We start from the raw sequence: 18,087 nt of genomic DNA, 5'->3' as shown, positions 1-18,087 counted from the left end.
TAAAGAAGAGAGCTAATCTATAATCTCAGAAGCAGAACTGCAAGCATGCTATGTGGTTCAGTCTCCAGGGCTTAACTTCCCTTGGCATAATAAATTTAGAGGGCCCTGAAATTTTATTTTCATTTACAGTTCCATGCCTGTCACACTATACATCATGCATTTACAACACTGAGCCAGGGAAGCTCACCAGTGACACAAAAATAAAGAGCTGCAATTTGCATGGTTTTTTCCATCGGAAGCAGTATTTCCCCAAGGGGTGGAAAATGTACCATAACTTTAAAACCATGGAAAAACTTTAAAACAAAATTCATACTTATATATTTATTTCCATGGACATTTAAGAAACATAACTAGCATATCAAACCCATATGATTATTATTAGTTAAAATGTAACCAAGTTTTTTAAGATCTGTTAATTTAAATTTGAATTTTAAACAAGAATATAAAGGTATGTAGATATGATAAAGAAGGTAATGGTTTGCAAATTTCTGAATATTTAGAAATGCCAAAGCCATTTTTGTTACTAAAAATGTATCTATTTCTAACATTTATAGCTCAGGATTCAGACAGTTTAAATTGAGAAATTCACTGACATATTAACAGTACTGGGGATTTTTTTCTCTTTGGGTTCTGTTGATGGCCTATTCAGTGATAGGCTGAATATAACTAGTAACCCTGATGCTCCTGTATGCTAAGCTGTATCTATAGGCATTTACAGATTTGGAGAAACATTCAAGCCTAAAATTGGGGCCACACACTGAGCAGAATGATAGTTTAAAAAAGTTTTTTTTTAATAAAAAATCATGGGCGCTTGAGACCCTGATGGGCTGTGACCATGAGATCTTGGGCAGGTGCTCTGAGCCTCCTCTAGGGCTCATCTGCAAAACAGGAGCCATAATAACACCTACTTCATCAGGTCATGGAGCCATGTAAAGGAATGATTTATAAGAAGGAACTTAATGAAAAAACTATAAAGCAACTGTGTGGTTATCATTATATTATAGTATTTATTATGGGGAAGTCCCACAGTTCTCCAAAAGGATAAAAACAACTCCCCATACTGCTCTGTCCCTAATTGTAGGCTGCAGTCAAGCTCAAAACTGGGAGTTCAGGAGCGAGGCAAAAGACTGCAGGGTCAGACTCATATGTCCATGGCACCAGAACTAGCACCTCCAGCCAGCAGGCTGGGATCTGCCCACAGCTCTCCAATATTTACCTAGAGGTCAGCACTCAGCTTCCCAACTGCAACTAAGTCTGTGGGGAAATAAAGCATAGAGCTCTTCCCCAGGAAGAGTGCATAGGGCTGCTGTACAGGATTTGTTACAGCTGGGATTGGTGAGGAAAAGGCCCATTGGAGGGAGTATCTGAGACAGCAGGAGTAGCAAAGGAGACACTGAAAAGTGTGGGAGCTGGAGAAGGGGGCTGTGTCAAGGTCTCAAACCAAATGCCCTCTGGGCTAAGCAGATAATGAAAATGCTAGACAAATGTGGGCCGGTGATGGTGAACTGCTGAGCAAATGCCTTGGTTAAGAGAGGCAACCATTGCCCAGTACCAGCTGCCTGTCAAGTGGAAACTGACTTTTTAAAAGTTGGGAATCTAGGCTTTATGTGAGTTGAAGTCTCCCACTTATTAACTAGGAAGTAATCCCCCCTCAAATGTTAAGTTCTCTACAAGCCAAAAGAAACAAGTCTATGGGCCACATGCCATTCTACCAATGCCATATTGTAAGCTCTGTTGTACCTACCCAGGAGTTGGGTGGAGAGAAAGCAGATCACAATAAGAAGGCAATAAAATTTTTAGCCATTTTCTAATGCCACTTTAAAAAAAAAAGAGGGATAACTAATATTCAGCTGGGGAACTTTACTCCTTGGAAATCATAGGTGGAGGCTTAGATAAGGGACCATATTGTAATCACCTACTATCCAGAAAAATTTGTGAATAAGAAAGCAAGAATTGCTTCATTGGGTGAAGTAGGTATGATTAAAAGGGTCTCAATAAAATAGTCAATTGAAACAATATATGGTCTGTATGGATGCTGGCCTGAAACCTAAGACATACTACTGTGGGAATGTAGTACCAAAATCCAGCCAGTGCGGTTTGTTAGCACCAATGGGAGGAAGCTGGATGGACATGTTCACTCAGTCCTCCAAACAGAGACAAGACCAAGAAATAGGGCAGGGACTGTAAAAATGATTCATCAAAATCAGTCCTTCTTTCTCAATCACTAAAGCTTTCCAATCTGGCTGTACTAATTCCTTTTTCCAAAGACCATCTGGAGCAAAATCTGCCTCATCCCTTCATTGTTAAGGCCCTCATTATTCTTGACAGGGGATTTTTTAGTGCCTGAACTCCCAAAGACCAAGCAGGAGTCCCTGTACAAGCCCAACTGAGACAACAGAATAATGCCTGCTTCTACCACCCTTCTACCCATGTCAGCTGCCTGGACGCCTGGGTGACAGTGCCACCAGTCCAAGGGACTGGAGGGAGGAAAGTGCAAGGAGGACATCTGAGTAAAGCTGAGGGCAGGAACCGAGACACAGTTCCATGGGGTGTGTTGGCATAGCAATCCCGTCTAGCAGAAACATGGAAACCAAAGGATAATGAAACTGACTTATTGTTCCAATATGTACCATGGGAAGATAAGAACTTTCAAAAATTCATCACCATAATACTGTTAGAAACAGGTTTGTCTGTTCATTTTAACAAACGAGACCTTTATATACTTAAAAGGGAATTTTCACCTTCATTGCAACAGTCCACTGAACAGCCGTCTTTTTTTTCTTTTTTTTTTTTTTTTTTTTTTTTGAGACGGAGTCACGCTCTGTCGCCCAGGCTGGAGTGCAGTGGCCTGATCTCCGCTCACTGCAAGCTCCACCTCCCGGGTTCACGCCATTCTCCTGCCTCAGCCTCCCTAGCAGCTGGGACCACAGGCACCAGGCACCCGCCACCATGCCTGGCTAATTTTTTGTATTTTTAGTAGAGACGAGGTTTCACCATGTTAGCCAGGATTGTCTCGATCTCCTGACCTCGTGATCTGCCCGCCTCGGCCTCCCAAAGTGCTGGGAGTACAGGCGTGAGCCACCGCGCCCGGCCTGAACATCCATTTTTACGATAACCAGTGGGGTTGAGTTTTCCATTTCCTGAGGATGTGTTTAGAATTTGGAAACAGGAAGAAGTGATACAGAACCAAGTCTGATGAACTATAAGGTAGATGATCAAGCTATATCATTCTAATTCAAGTTTTTTAAAGGTATAACAATAAAGTAACTGATGGAGTTTTGATATATGCTTATAAAATTCCTGTTGAAAGCAATTTCAGGAATGCAATTCCTAAAATCTTTCCAAGAATGGTGAATTAGCTGAGTGCCACAATTAATAGTTACTTATGATGTTATTTCAGAATAATGGTAAATATATAGGTAAGCATATTAACATGATATATGTTTTTATACATGTGTGTATATATGTGCACATATATATGCATATACACACACATCCTGTGATTTAATGAACAAGATTATGAATTATGGGTAATGCACATTAGCATTATATATGCATATACATACACACTATATACATATGCTAAATACACACAGAGTTTTCTCTGTGTATATGTGTGTGTGTGTGTGTGTGTGTGTATCCCCCTATTATTTAGATAGACAGGTTAACCCAAAATAAATAAGCAAAATTTTTACCAATCTAGGCCTTCCTTAACATAAAAGATTTACTGGGCTCAACATTATTTCAGATCATTACTGAAAAACAAAACAATACAAACAAATAAAAAAAGACTCTGATATGCAAACAAAAATACAATAATAATATAATCAGTTTAAATCATGTAATAATGTTTTTTTCTGAGAAACTGAAGGCATTTTACAGACATCAATATTCCTAAGAGAAAACAGGCCACATCTCTCCCACCAGCGATTCTTGGCTGTTTATGCAATGCTGAGCCATTATCTGATATGTGGAGAATTTTATATTAACCACAAGGAAAAACTGAATCAATATTGTGGCTTAGAATGGACACAGCACTTCTCATCTTCCTAGCACTTTACCAACATTGATGAATTAAGCCTCCCATGGTCCCAGTGAGACAAAAAGAATCATACTCCTTGACCCAGGGAAAGAAACAGAGATCAGGAGTTCAACTCAATTGCCCTCAGCTCGGTGGGAAGTTAGGGTCAGGATGAGTACCGCAGGGAGAACCTGGTGTCTGGAGTCATAAGTCCTACACCCAGAACACTCAAGCCTTCCACTCCCATCCCTCACTCTGTCTTCAGAGAACACTGGTCTTGAAGCTCAGGCGCCCCATTGTCTGAGTCGAGGGGAGAATGTGTTTTCAAGTCAAATATCTATCAATCAAAACACATTGATTTTCTTTAATTATCTCCACAAAGCAGACTTGATTCTGAAAAGCTTATGTGATTTGAAAAATGTATCACCTATTTGTCAGACATGTATAATTTATGAAGGCCCTTTCATTTAAGGTCTGTAGTCCAAAGCAGACAATATGTGAGTTATTAACATGTTATTAGGTAAACCTTATTAAGATGTGCAGACTTTCAACCTCTCATACAAAAGCAAGAGAGATACTACATAAATTTTCACTTGCATTATTAAGCTTAGAAGATTAGATTTTTTTTTTTTTTTTTTTTTTTTTTTTTTGAGACAGAGTCTCACTCCTAAACCCAGGCTAAAGTGTGGTGGTGCGATCTTGGCTCACTGCAATCTACACCTCCCGGGTTCAAGTGATTCTCGTGCCTCAGCCTCCTGAGTAGCTGCGAATACAGGCATGCACCACTACACCCAGCTAATTTTTGTATCTTTGGTAGAGACGGGGTTTCACCACGTTGGCCAGGCTGGTCTCAAAACTCCTGACCTTAGGTGATTCTCCCGCCTCAGCTTCCCAAAATGTTGGGATTACAGGCATGAGCCACCATGCCCAGCCAGAAGATTCTGATTCTAATACCACCTTATGAATCCATTCCAAGAAGCTGCCTGGTACAATGAAGCTATCAAAAAATTATACTTAACTTTAAACTCCTTGGTTTAATACAAGCCTGCTTCAGACCAGCTTCTACTTTATCAGAATATGTTGTTGTGATTTCCTTCCCATGCAGTGCTTGCCAATACTGACATTAAACTCAGTGAAAATTCTTGGGAATTTCTGTTATCAATGCATGCTCCTGACCTGGAGAACAGATTGTCTATTTTACAGACAACTTACTTAAAAATAACTAATAGTACTTCATGAGGCAATAGGCTCTTTACATTAGGAACCACTGATATGAAGTAATATTAAATTTAGATATGTCCAAAGACACATAGTAGAAATTTCTGTGAATCAGATAAGGCAGTTAACTTTATACCTATCATTGTCATGTATAGCAAAAATAGAGCAAGGATAAATAAACATGTCACCATTCATAGAAGGGTTGGTGGGTGTTAAAGTGTCATCTGGTTCCATTTAATCTGTATAATTCTAATTTCAGGTTAGTTAGTGAGAGTTAACAAATACATATTGATTATATGTTCTAGGAACCATGCCTGACACTGGGAGCCAGCAGAGAGGGAAACTAACACAGATGTACTGGAAGAGTCACCTAGAGCTTAGAGCTGAAGAGGGACTAGGGGTGACAGCAAGCCTGGCAGAGGCCACCAACCTGTGAAGACCCTAACTCCCCTCCTTCCTGCCTCCACGGAAAGAGCAGGGAATGTGGTAGAAAGTCCAACAGGCAGAGGAGGAGGCTGGGGCTGGATGCTTCAGGGCTGCAGGCCTCAGAGCAGCCTGGGGTTTTTATTCTGACAACAACAGGAAGCTTGCAGAGGGTTTTAAGAACGGAGGTAGCTGGAGCAGGGAAAGGGACCCGGAAATTCTGAAAAAAAAAGTCATTATAAATGAAAGGCCCTTAGATTCCACTCTTGTTTGAAACCTACTCAAATCTGAATTTGAGGTGATGTTTTTGAATTAAAAAGAAAGAAGAGGTCACCTTCCCACAACCACATGAAGTAAAACCAGTCTGATAGGTTGTTTTTCACATGCAATACTACTATATCTCTCTGAGGTTATGAGAAAAAGTGGGGTATGGGAAAGAGAAATTGACTGTTTCCTTATTAAAGATTGCCCATATGGCAAAAATAAGTAAGTAACGATAACAAATATCCTCATGCTCACCACCAAGATTAAGCCAAGATTAACATTTACCATGGTTCTCTTTCCTTTCTCTTCTTTTTTTGAGAAATAAAACATGACAGACATCAATCGATTTCCTGTGCATTTTTCCCCTCCTTCCCTAGAGGTAACCATTATACCAAAATTGTTGTGTATCCTTCCTGCATATTTTATTTTTACTTTTATTTAAAAAGTGTGTATCTATATGTTAACATGTAGTCTCTGTGTTTTATGTAGTATGTAATTGGTTTCATATTGTATGTATAATTCTGCAACTTGCTTTTTTCACTCAACATGTTTTTGAGATATATTCATATTAATACATGTAGTTCTATTTCATTTCATTTAAATGCTGTAGCAGTATTGTATGGTTATAGCACAATATATTTATCAACTCTCCTATTGTTGAATATTAGGGTATCCCCCACCTTTTCTCTGATTACAAACAATACTGCAGTAAATACCCTTGTGTTTATCTATCTCCTGATGCACAAGTGTGAGAGCTTCCCCAAGGGATAATATTTATGGAAAATGTTTTAACATATTGGAGGAAAGTAGTCTATTAAATTAAATTAGTATTCTAATTGCTAATCATAACAACAATGACAATGATATTTTCACGTCACAGAGAATAGCAGCACTTTCAGGACACACATTTGAGAACACAGATATATGTCACTTAATGACAGGAACATGTTCTAAGAAACATATCATTAGGTGATTGTGTCATTGTGCAAACATCATAGATTGTACTTACACAAACTCAAATGGTATTCCATGTAGCCTACTCCACATCTAGGCTACACGTAATATTCTATTGCTCCTGCGCTGAAAACCTGTACGGCATGTTACGGTACCGAATACTGTAGGCAATTTTAACACAGCGGTAAGTTTGTGGGTCTAACCGTATCTAAACATTAAAAAGGTCTAGTAAAAATACAGAATAAAAGACAAAATATGGTACACCTCTTTAGGGCTGTTACTATGACTGGAGCTTGCAGGACTGGAAGTAGTCCTGGGTGGGTCAGTGAGTGAGTGGTGAGTGAATATAAAAACCCAGGACATAACTGTACACTACTGTAGACTTCATAAACACCATACACTTAGGCTACAATATGTATTTATTTATTTTTATATTCATTTGTAAATTTTTTTCTGTAATGATAAATTAACCTTAGCTTTACTGTAACTTTTTGCTTTATAAACTTTTAAATGCTTTAAATTTTGTGACTTTCATAATAACACAGCTTAAAACACAAGCAACACTCTTCAGCTGTGCAAAAACCATTTTCTTCCTTTATATTCTCATTCTATAAGTGTCTTTTTTTTTTTTTTTTTTTTTTTTTTTTTGAGACAGAGTCCTGCTCCGTGGCCCAGGCTGGTGTACAGTGGCGTGATCTCGGCTCACTGCAACCTCTGCCTCCCAGACTCAAGCAATCCTCACACCTCAGTCTCTCAAGTAGCTGGGACTACAGATGTACACCACCATGATTTTTTTTTCATTTTTTGTAGAGACAGGGTTTTGCCATGTTGCAAAACTCCTGGACTCAAGAGATCCACCCATCTCGGCCTCCCAAAGTGCTGGGATTACAGTCATGGGCCACCATGCCTGGCTCGTTTTTTTGTTTGTTTGTTTGTTTTTTAATTTTTAAAACATTTTTGTTAAAAGCTACAACAAAAACACACACATTAGCCTAGGCCTACACAGGATCAGGATCATCAAGACATCACAGGAGACAGTGGTTTTTCAGCTCCATTTTAATCTTATGGCCCCACTGTCACATATGCAGTCTGTCATTAATCGAAACATCATTATGCAGCACATGATTATATATGAAATCATGTAAGTTGAGATGAAGAAAAATGGGCATGTAGAAATCTACCAGAAGTTGGTCCAGTTTTTTATTTAGTGGCTGAAGTTCTGCAGGGTCTGATTTAAGCTGAAAATCTGGTTGAAAGAGCTGAGTGTTTCTAATTTAAGATACATGTCAAGTAGACCTAAATAGCAAGGGAAAATGAGAATAGATGTACTGACAAAAGAAAATCTTGACAGGTTCAGGTTAGCATCTCACTGAACAAGTTTCCCAAACCCCTGAGGCTCATCCAGCATCAAGAGTTATACAGAATTAGCTGCAGATGGATGAGATTTTCAACATCTAATTAAAAAAAAAAAAAATCTTTTCAAAAACTAACAATTTAGGGCCAGGCTGGAGTCAAGATTTTCATTCACGTCTTACCGCTGCTTTTTAAAATTATCACTCATTGACAATACTGAAACAGCTACCTTGTCAGAACTTGCCCTTCGGCTAAGAGAACTGAGAATGAAAAATCCTTCTAAACTGAACAGCAGCCCCATGTGAGCAAGTGGCAAGGCTTCAGTGGGAAGAAATTAAGTACAGGATCCATCCCATCCAATGCCAACTAAGGGTAAAGGTCTTAGATCTCACTGCCTGCCTACAAACCTTCTAGAAGCCCTAAGAGGCTCTGCAAATTGAGCCCTCAACATTGTCACTTAGACTTACCAGCACAGCAAGCACTTAGAATCAGAGGAACATAGACATCTTCTATTTGTAAGGAACTTGGAGATCATCTCATATAACCTACCTGTTTCGCAGAAATGGGAGCCTAGCTATAATAAATGTCTTGACCCAGCTCACACAGTGAACTATTTTGGCATACAAAGACTCCAAATTCTCCATTTCATGCTCTTTGTCCTGCATTATATGGCTTATGCATAAAGCCAATACATCATAATTAAAGATATTCATTATTTTTTTCTTTAATTTTTATGCATTGAAGTTGCCAGGTCAGGCATGGTGGCTCATGCCTGTAATCCCAGCACTTTGGGAGGCCAAGGCAGGTGGATCACCTGAGGTCAGGAGTTCAAGACCAGCTCTACTAAAAATACAAAATTAGCTGGGTGTGGTGGTGCATGCCTATAATCCCAGCTACTCGGGAGGCTGAGGCAGGAGAATGGTTTGAACTCAGGAGGCAGAGGTTGTGGTGAGCCAAGATCATGCCATTGCACTCCAGCCTAGGCAAAAAGACCAAAATTCTGTCTCCAAAAAAAAAAAAAAGTTGCCAAAATTTTTCAGCAGCTGTACCTTGGGTCTTCATTAGAAAGGTCCTGTGGAAGATTATATTAACATTCTCAATCCTGTGCTCTGCCTCTGTGTGAGAAGAGTACACTGCCCCACTGATGTCAGGTTTGAAGATGTGACTTGCTTTGGCCAATGATGTGAGTGGAATTGAAGCATGTCACTTATAAGCAAAAGCTTTTAAAGCCATTTATGTTTCCTTTATCTCTCTTTTCTCCCTCTGCTATAAGATTAATATGTCCCAAATAGGGACTGTTCCTTCAACCTGGATCCCAGGATAAAGAAGAAACATGGAAAAGAGTTGAGACGGACTCACAGGTGGCATATTGTAAATGAGAAAGAAACCTTTGCTGTTGTGAGCCATTAAGATTTTAGGGTTCTTTGTTATTACAGCAATACCTAGTAAAAGCTGACTGCTACAGTTCCCAGTGAACTGCAATAACAGCAAAAATACTTGATTAGTCATCACAAAGCAACTCCTATAAAATTGTGAGTAAAGAGACCAATCCAACACAGTGTTTTTTAAGATGAAGACAAGCCATAATTCACTCATTTTTTTATTTGATGTCTTAACTTCCACATCACACAGAACTTTCCTTCTAACCATTGTGTGAAAAGTTGGCTGCAAGATCACTAATAGGTGTTTTTCCCTTATCCTCCTCAAGAACACACATCTCATTTCAAAGGAATCAAGATCTGTGAACATGCAATTCAGATGTTCTGTCTCAACATCTGCTCATAGATATACCTTGCTTCTGGAAAGGAAGCTAGAGAGTTGGAGAAATAGAGAAGGCAAACACACCAAAAGCCAAGACCTCGTGGGCGGAAGGCTCAAGCTATTTTTCTTTATGCCCATCCATGATGGTAGTCACCAATAATCACTGCTTCAGAAGTCAGTGGTCATTGTCTGCATAAATCCAGCAATCCTGCTGGGTGGGAGAGGCAGCAGGACTCCCAGCAGAGCAGGCCACTTGTCTCCCTCCCTTCCTAGATGGTAAACAGGACAGTCTCTCATTCAGCTAAGTGCCCATATGTGCAAGGTACTGTTAGGGCCAAGGACATATACAATAAGACAGACAGGGTCCCTGGTCTCAATTTATATTCTAGTGGGTGAGACAGATAAAAATCAAGCAAAATAATACCTAAACATAGATTTTGTGAAAAATGTAAAGTGAAGAAGTTTCTTTAGTAAGAAATTACAGCACAAATTGTTTTTTAGACAGTAAAAAGCTCTCTCAGAGCATGACATTTTAGCTAAGATCTGAAGGATAAGAAGAATTCTGCCATGTAGAGAAAGAGCTGGAAAAAGTATGTTCCAAGCAGTGGGGACAGAAATTGCAGAGACTCTGGGCATGAAAGAGCATTACATATTCAGGGAACAGATAGGCTTTTAGGAAAATGAACTTGTGATTGGGGTCCTAAGACCAAACTCAGCATCAGAATAACCAAGACTGAATCAGAGTCATGGAGTAAACTATGGAGAAACAGACTGTCTAAAATGCTAGAAAGCTAGCTGTCACCATGCGGTCCTGCTGGGTTGCATAGGTACACTTGTGGGCATCAGGACGCAGGGACTGGTTAGGTGGCACATGGGGCAGGCTGCGGAGGGGCTGGGGCACCCAGCAGGCTTGGATCCTTCAGTGTTCCCTGCAACAGGCTGCTAGCGGCTTCCTGTTATGTAAAGTTTGCCACCACTGCCTGGAGGGCTCTACAGCAGCCAGGGAGGGAAGAGGGGACCAGTACCATGGTTGGAAGGAGGTGGTGGTGTCAGACATGCAGGGAGCCCTGGGTGGAGAGGTGGGGGCAGCTGGGAGTCAGAGAAATGGAGGAGCAATAGCTAGGCCACTTCCACTTGCACCCCTGTCAGCCTAAGTAAAGTGCCCACCTCCTCCCACAGACGCAAGAGGCACGCCTTCCTCCCCCTGGTGCCTAAGCTAGATGTGGGGGTCACATGCCCATGGGGAGCCTGGAGATGCCAAGGTTGTCACCCCCATCAAGACTGCTCAGGCCTGTACACTTGTGCTCTGTGGGGCCATTGTAGACAATGCCACCTCAGAGTCCTTGGGCATGGAGCAGCATGTGGTACAGAGAGTGGCAGATTTTGGCTCTTTTCATCAACATAATTGGTGTCCTACATGTAGGGCCTCAGAGAAGTCTTAACCCCCAAAGGAGTGGCCCAAACTTAGAACTAAGTGTTAGCATGCCTCTCCCACTTGGAAAGACAAAATAGTATGTAGAGATTCACATTGTGAACTTTATTCAAAGAAACAATGAAGGAACAGGAAAACTGAAAAAAAAAAAAAAAACACACACACACCCTTTGAAACACATGGCAGGCTTCAGGCAAAGCCATAAGTCCCCAGAGTGTGAGAAGGGGGAAAACTGCCTCCAGGATACACACCCCTACTGAGAAACCTGGCAATGCAATCCACAGGGGAAGGCCTTAACCCTACTCAGTACTGATTTAGGGAGCAGTAGATAATGTAAAAGTAGGAACAGCAGTGGGAAGAGCCTTGTGGGCATCTCCAGTCTCCAGCATGGACTAGGGGAAGCCATTTCTGATTCTAAACACGGAAGACCTCACAGAAGTCTGCTGGCTAACTCAGGCGGCAGTCACAGGTTAAGAGAAGCTCCCAATTAAAATTCACAGTATAATCTCAAGTGGGGACAAACTCCCTTGGCCAGAACCAGGTGGAAAGTGGGAAGTGTGCTACAGTCATGAGTGCAGAAGCTGGGTGCCCCAGCTTTGCAGACAGACTGGGAGGGCCATTGGTATGGCCTGAAAGTCTGTTACTGTCTCTCCTGAAGGCTTATGGCCTGGGGCACTTTTGAGTTTTGAGTGTAGATTACTTGGAACTTAGCTAGCGGCTGCTAATGGAACACTGCAAGTGAGAGACCTGCCTTCCCAAGTGTGTGGAGTTGGATGGGCTTACTCCTTCTGCTACTCACTACTCCCTGCACAAGCTCTTCTGTACAGCACAGGCAACTATGCTCCTTCCTAGAACATTACCCCCAGTGACCAGAGAACCCCTGTCCTAACCCCCCCATGGGCTGCTGCTTGACCTGCACTTAGGGAACCAGAGGACAGACCTGCCTGACCCAGTCCCCACCTGGCTTTGCCCTTCTACCCATCCTAGTAGCTTAATACAAAGGACAAAAATTTTTAGGGATAAAAACTTTTAGGAGCACTATAGCCCCATCCATCACCTGAGACACCAGAATATCTCCCCTGGGTAACATAAGGCAAACACAAATCCTACTGCTACTACTACAGTTGGTGTTCTTTTGCAAGTGCCACCTCCTGGCTGGAGGCTAATAGACACAGTTCATGAGAGTATCTCCAGCTAGAATAACCCCGCAGCCAGGAAGGAGAAAACTTGTGTGTGACCTCAGCTATGACCATTGCCTGCAATACCCTGGATAATCAGGAGGTCCTGAGTCTGCTCAGATGATCAGTTCATTACTGCTACAACTGGCACTTGAGAAAACCAATGCCCTGAGGCTATTTATAACCAAGGACTCTCACAGAGTCTATGTCACTCCCCTGCCACCCCCATCAGACCTGGTGCTGGTACCCACTACTGGGAGACTTGAGGCAGGTCACATCACAAGATCCCTTGCAGACATTCCCCAGCACCAGCCTAGAGTGAGGCAGCCGCACTGGGCGGCTAGACCCAGAGGAGCAGCAGCATTAACAGTAATGTGACTCTCAGGGACTCCTACTCCTAGGGGAAGAGGGAGTGTGCCACAACAAGTGAATACCCCATGGGACAAAAGAATCTGGACAGCAGGCCTTGAGTCTCAGATCTGTCTGCTACTGGAAAGTTTCTTTGATCAGAGGCACAGCTGCAGTGCTGGGCTCTGGGCTCAGAAGTCTACAGCTCTACCCCAACAGTCAGGCAACCCTGGTGCTCATGACGGGTCTTGGAGAAGGGGACTTCTTTCCCCTCATCCACCACTGCAGACATAGCTAGGGCTTCTCCCATGGGAGTTTGGTATGGGTGCGGCTATAGACAGCCTTTCTGGAACACTTTTCAGGGTGTTCCACAGGTGGAGCTTGCATGAGAGTTAGGGTCACAACTTCTCTCTACTTGGAACATCAACATTACCACAAATGAAAAGACGTATCTGTGCTCTGAATAGCATTAACACTGGGACGGGAGTGTGTCTGAAAGGCAGACTGCTTTCCTACTGGACTGGCAGAGGATCTGAGGTGGTTCCCACCCTTCCCCATGATAAGACCTCAGTGTATTTCACTAAGAGCTCCCCAAGTCACCTGTGTCAAGGCTAGGACCTCTGCCCACCACTGAGTATTGCATTCACTCACCTACTTTAGCCACAACAGGTTTCTACCCAGGTACACCTCCCTTACTGGCCTGAAGCCTGAACTATTCAACCCAGTAAATAAAAAGAGTAAATAAAATACTGGGGAAAAAAACCATAAATACGTGCCCACCATGGAGGGATAAGATAAGCTTCAACAGACCTCTGCCATTCCAACCCTATAGGAGACAATGAGCTTACTCACACACCGAGCACAATGCTGCTACAACCAGCATCTGAGAAAGCCATCGAATGTCTATAATCAAGGAACGCATAAAAAGTCTTCACCCATGAAAGCACCAAGAGCCAAATTAGGCTACAATAAACTATAAATATTAAAGTCGCCTCCTTAAGAGGGAAAAAAGAAATTTTTTTTAAAAAGTAAAATCAAACATAAATTCATAATAATTAAAAGAAATAGTCTACCCATATGAGAAGGAACTAGAAAAATGATTCTGTTATGATGACAAAACAGGGTTCTATAACACCCACAGAAGATCACACCAGCTCTAAAGCAATGGATCCAAAACAAGATGAAGTCTTTGAAATACCAGATGAAGAATCAAAAGGTTAATTATTAAGCTACTCAAGGAGATATCAGAGAAAGGTGAAAACCAACCTAAAGAAATTTTTAAAACAATTCAAGATATGAATGAAAATTTTTCTAAAAGGACAGACATTTTATAGATAAATCAATCAGAACTTCTGGAAATGAAAGACATATTTAGGAAATTACAAAATGCAGGGGAAAGTGTTAAAAATAGACTAAAACAAGGAGAGGAAAGAAAGTCAGAGCTAGAAGACAAGGCCTTCAAATTAACCCAATCAGATGAAAATAAAGAAAAAAGACACGAATGAAGTCTCCAAGAAATATGGGACTTTGTAAAAAGACCAGACCTAAGAATGATTGGTGCTCCTGAGGGAGAAGAGAAAACAAAAAGTTTCGAAAACTTATTTGAAAGAATAATTGAAAAAAACTTTCCTGGCCTTGCTAGATAGAAATTCAGATATCCAAATACAAGAAGCCCAAAGAACGGGGAGATAAATTTCAAAAAGGACATCACAAAGGCATGCTATCATCAAGCTATCTAAAGTAACGTGAAGAAAAGAATTCTAAGAGCAGTGAGCCAAAATAATCAGGTAACCTATAAAGAAAAACCTATTGGAATAACAGCAAACTTCTTAGCAGAAATCTTACAAGCCAGAAGGGACTGAGATCCCATCTTTAGTCTCCTTAAACAGAATAACTGTCAGCCACAAATTTTGCATCCAGCAAAAATAAGTTTCATAGATGAAGGAGAAATAAAGGCATTTTCAAACAAACAAATGCTGAGGGAATTTGTCACTACCAGATCAGCCCTACAAGAAATGCAGAAATAAATGAACTTGAAACAAGAAAAATACAAAAGATCAGTGAAACAAAAAGTTGATTTTTTGAAAGAATAAACAAAATTGATAGGCCATTAGCTAGATTAACCAATAAAAGAAGAGAGAAGATTCAAATAAAATCAATCAGAAATAAAACTGGAGACATTACAACTGATGCCACAGAAATACAAAAGATCATTTCAGACTACCATAAATAGGTTTATGCACACAAACTAGAAAATCTAGAGGAAATGGATAAATCCTGAAAACATGCAACCCTCCTAGAATAAATCAGGAAGAAATAGAAACCCTGAACAGATGAATAACAACTTGTAGGATTGAATTGGTAATAATAATATATAAAAAACTGCCAACAACAAAAAAAAATGCAGGACCAGATAGATTCATAGCTGAATTCCACCAAACATTCAAAGAAGAACTGGTACCAATCCTACTAAAACTATTCCAAAAGATTAAGAAAGAGGGAATTCTCCCTAATTCATTCTATGAAGCTAGTATCATCCTGATACCAAAACCAGGAAAGGACATAACAAAAAAGAAAACTACAGACCAATATCCCTGATGAATATAGATGCAAAAACCCTCAACAAAATACTGGCTAACCAAATCCAACAGCATATCAAAATTATAATACACCATGATCAATTGAGTTTCTTCCCAGGGATGCACGGATAATTTAACATACACAAGTCAATGTGTATACATTATGTGATGTGATACATCACATAACCAGAATTAAAAACCAAAACCATGTGATCATCTCAACCGATGCAGAGAAAGCATTCATTAAACTCCAGCATTCCTTTATGATAAAAACCCCCAACAAACTAGGCATAGAAGCGACTTACCTCAAAATAATAAAAGCCATATATGACAAACCCACAGCCAACACCATATGGAATGGGGAAAAGTTGAAAGAATTCCCCTTGAGAACTGGAACAAGACAAGGATGCCCACTTTCACCATTTATATTCAACATAGTACTGGAAGACCTAGTCAGGGCAATTAGACAAGAGAAGGAAATAAAGGGCATCTAAATTGAAAAAGAGGAAGTCAAACTAACACTGTTCATTGATAGTATGATTGTATACCCAGAAAACCCTAAAGTCTCCTCCAAAAGACTCCTAGATTTGATAAACAAATTCAGTAAAGTCTCAGGTTAGAAAATCCATGTACACAAATCAGTATCACTGCTATACACCAACAATGACCAAGCTAAGAATCAAATCAAGAACTCAATCCCTTTTACAACATATGCAAACAATAAAATAAAATACCTAGGAATATACTTAACCTAGGAGATGAAAGATCTCTACAAGGAGAACCTACAAAACACTGCTGAAATAAATCATAGAGGACACAAACAAATGGAAATACATTCCATGCTCATGGATTGGAAGAATCAATATTGTAAAAAATGACCACACTGCCCAAACCAATCTACAGATTTAATGCAATTCCTATTAAACTACCAATATCATTTTTCACAGAAAAAAAAAAATCCTTAAATTCATATGAAACCAAAAAGGAGCCCAAGTAGCCAAGGCAATGCTAAGAAAAAAAATAAATCTGGATGTACCACATTATCAGACTTCAAATTATACTACAAGGCTATAATCACCAAAACAGCATGGTACTGGCATAAAAGTAGACACATAGACCAATAGAACATAATTGAGAACCTGGAAGTAAACTAAATATTTCTTCAACAGAGCATACTGAAATATAAATTGGGGAAAGGATAGCCTATTTAATAAATGGTGCTTGGAAAACTGGCTAGCCACACATAGAAGAATAAAGCTGGATCCCTATTTCTCACCTATACAAAAATCAAGTCAAGATGGATCAAAGACTTTAAGAACAGAAATCATAAAAATTCTAGAAACTAACATAGGAGAAACTCTTCTGGACATTGCCCTAGGCAAAGAAGTCATAACTAAGACCCCAAAAGCAAATGCAACAAAAACAAAAATATGTAAATGGGACCTGATTAAACTAAAAAGCTTTCGTACAGCAAAAGAAATAATCATGAGAGTAAACAGACAACCCACAGAATGGGAGAAAATATTTGCAAACTGTATCCGACAAAGGACTAATATCCAGAAGCTACAAGAAACACAAACAAATCTGCAAGAAATAAATAAATAATCCCACCAAAAAAGTGGACAAAGGACATGAATGGATATTTCTCAAAAGAAGATAGATATATATACAAATGATCAACAAATGTATGAAAAAATGTTAAACATCACTATTCATCAGGGAAATGTAAATTAAAACCACATTACTCCTGGAAGAGTAAAAAGTCAAAAAAATATTAAAAAGCCAAAAAATAGTAGATGTGGGCATGGTTGTGGTGAAAAGGAACACTTATATGCTGCTAGTGGGAGTGTAAATTAGTACAATCTCCATGAAAAACAGTATGGAGATTTCCTAAACAACTAAAAGTAAGTTTACCTTTCGATCCAGCAATCCCACTACTGGGTACCTACCCAAAGGAAAAGAAGCAAATATTTCAAAAGTATACCTGCACATGTACATTTATTGCAGCACAATTCGTAACTGCAAAGATATGGAACCAACCTAAGTGCCCATTGACCAATGAGTGGTTAAAGAAAATGTGATATATATACACCATGGAATACTATTAAGCCATAAAAAGGAAAGAAATAGTATCTTTTGCAGCAACTTGGAAGGAGCTGGAGGCATTATTTCAACTTAAGTAACTCAGGAATGGAAAACTAAGTACTGTATGCTCTCACTTATAAGTGAGTTTACCCATAAACTATGAGTACACAAAGGCATACAGAGTGACAAGGGACTTTGGAAACTCAGAAGGGAAATGGGAGGGGAGGGATAACAAAACTGCATATTGGGTACAATGTACACTACTAAGGTGATGGAGTCACTAAAATGTCAGACTTCACCACTATACAATTCATCCATGTAACCAACAACCACTTGTACCCCCAAAAGCTACTAAAAATTTTTAAAATTAATAAAAATAAAATAAAATAAATTCTGGAAAGCTAGAGGCAGAAATATTTTTCCTACATAATTGAATATTGACTCTCTTCCAACAAGGATGTCATTTGGCTG

Source organism: Macaca thibetana, chromosome 2 (genome assembly GCF_024542745.1).
Source record: "Macaca thibetana thibetana isolate TM-01 chromosome 2, ASM2454274v1, whole genome shotgun sequence".
Taxonomy (NCBI): domain Eukaryota; kingdom Metazoa; phylum Chordata; class Mammalia; order Primates; family Cercopithecidae; genus Macaca; species Macaca thibetana.
The sequence above is the reverse complement of the archived record's forward strand: the minus strand, read 5'-3'. Positions refer to the sequence as shown.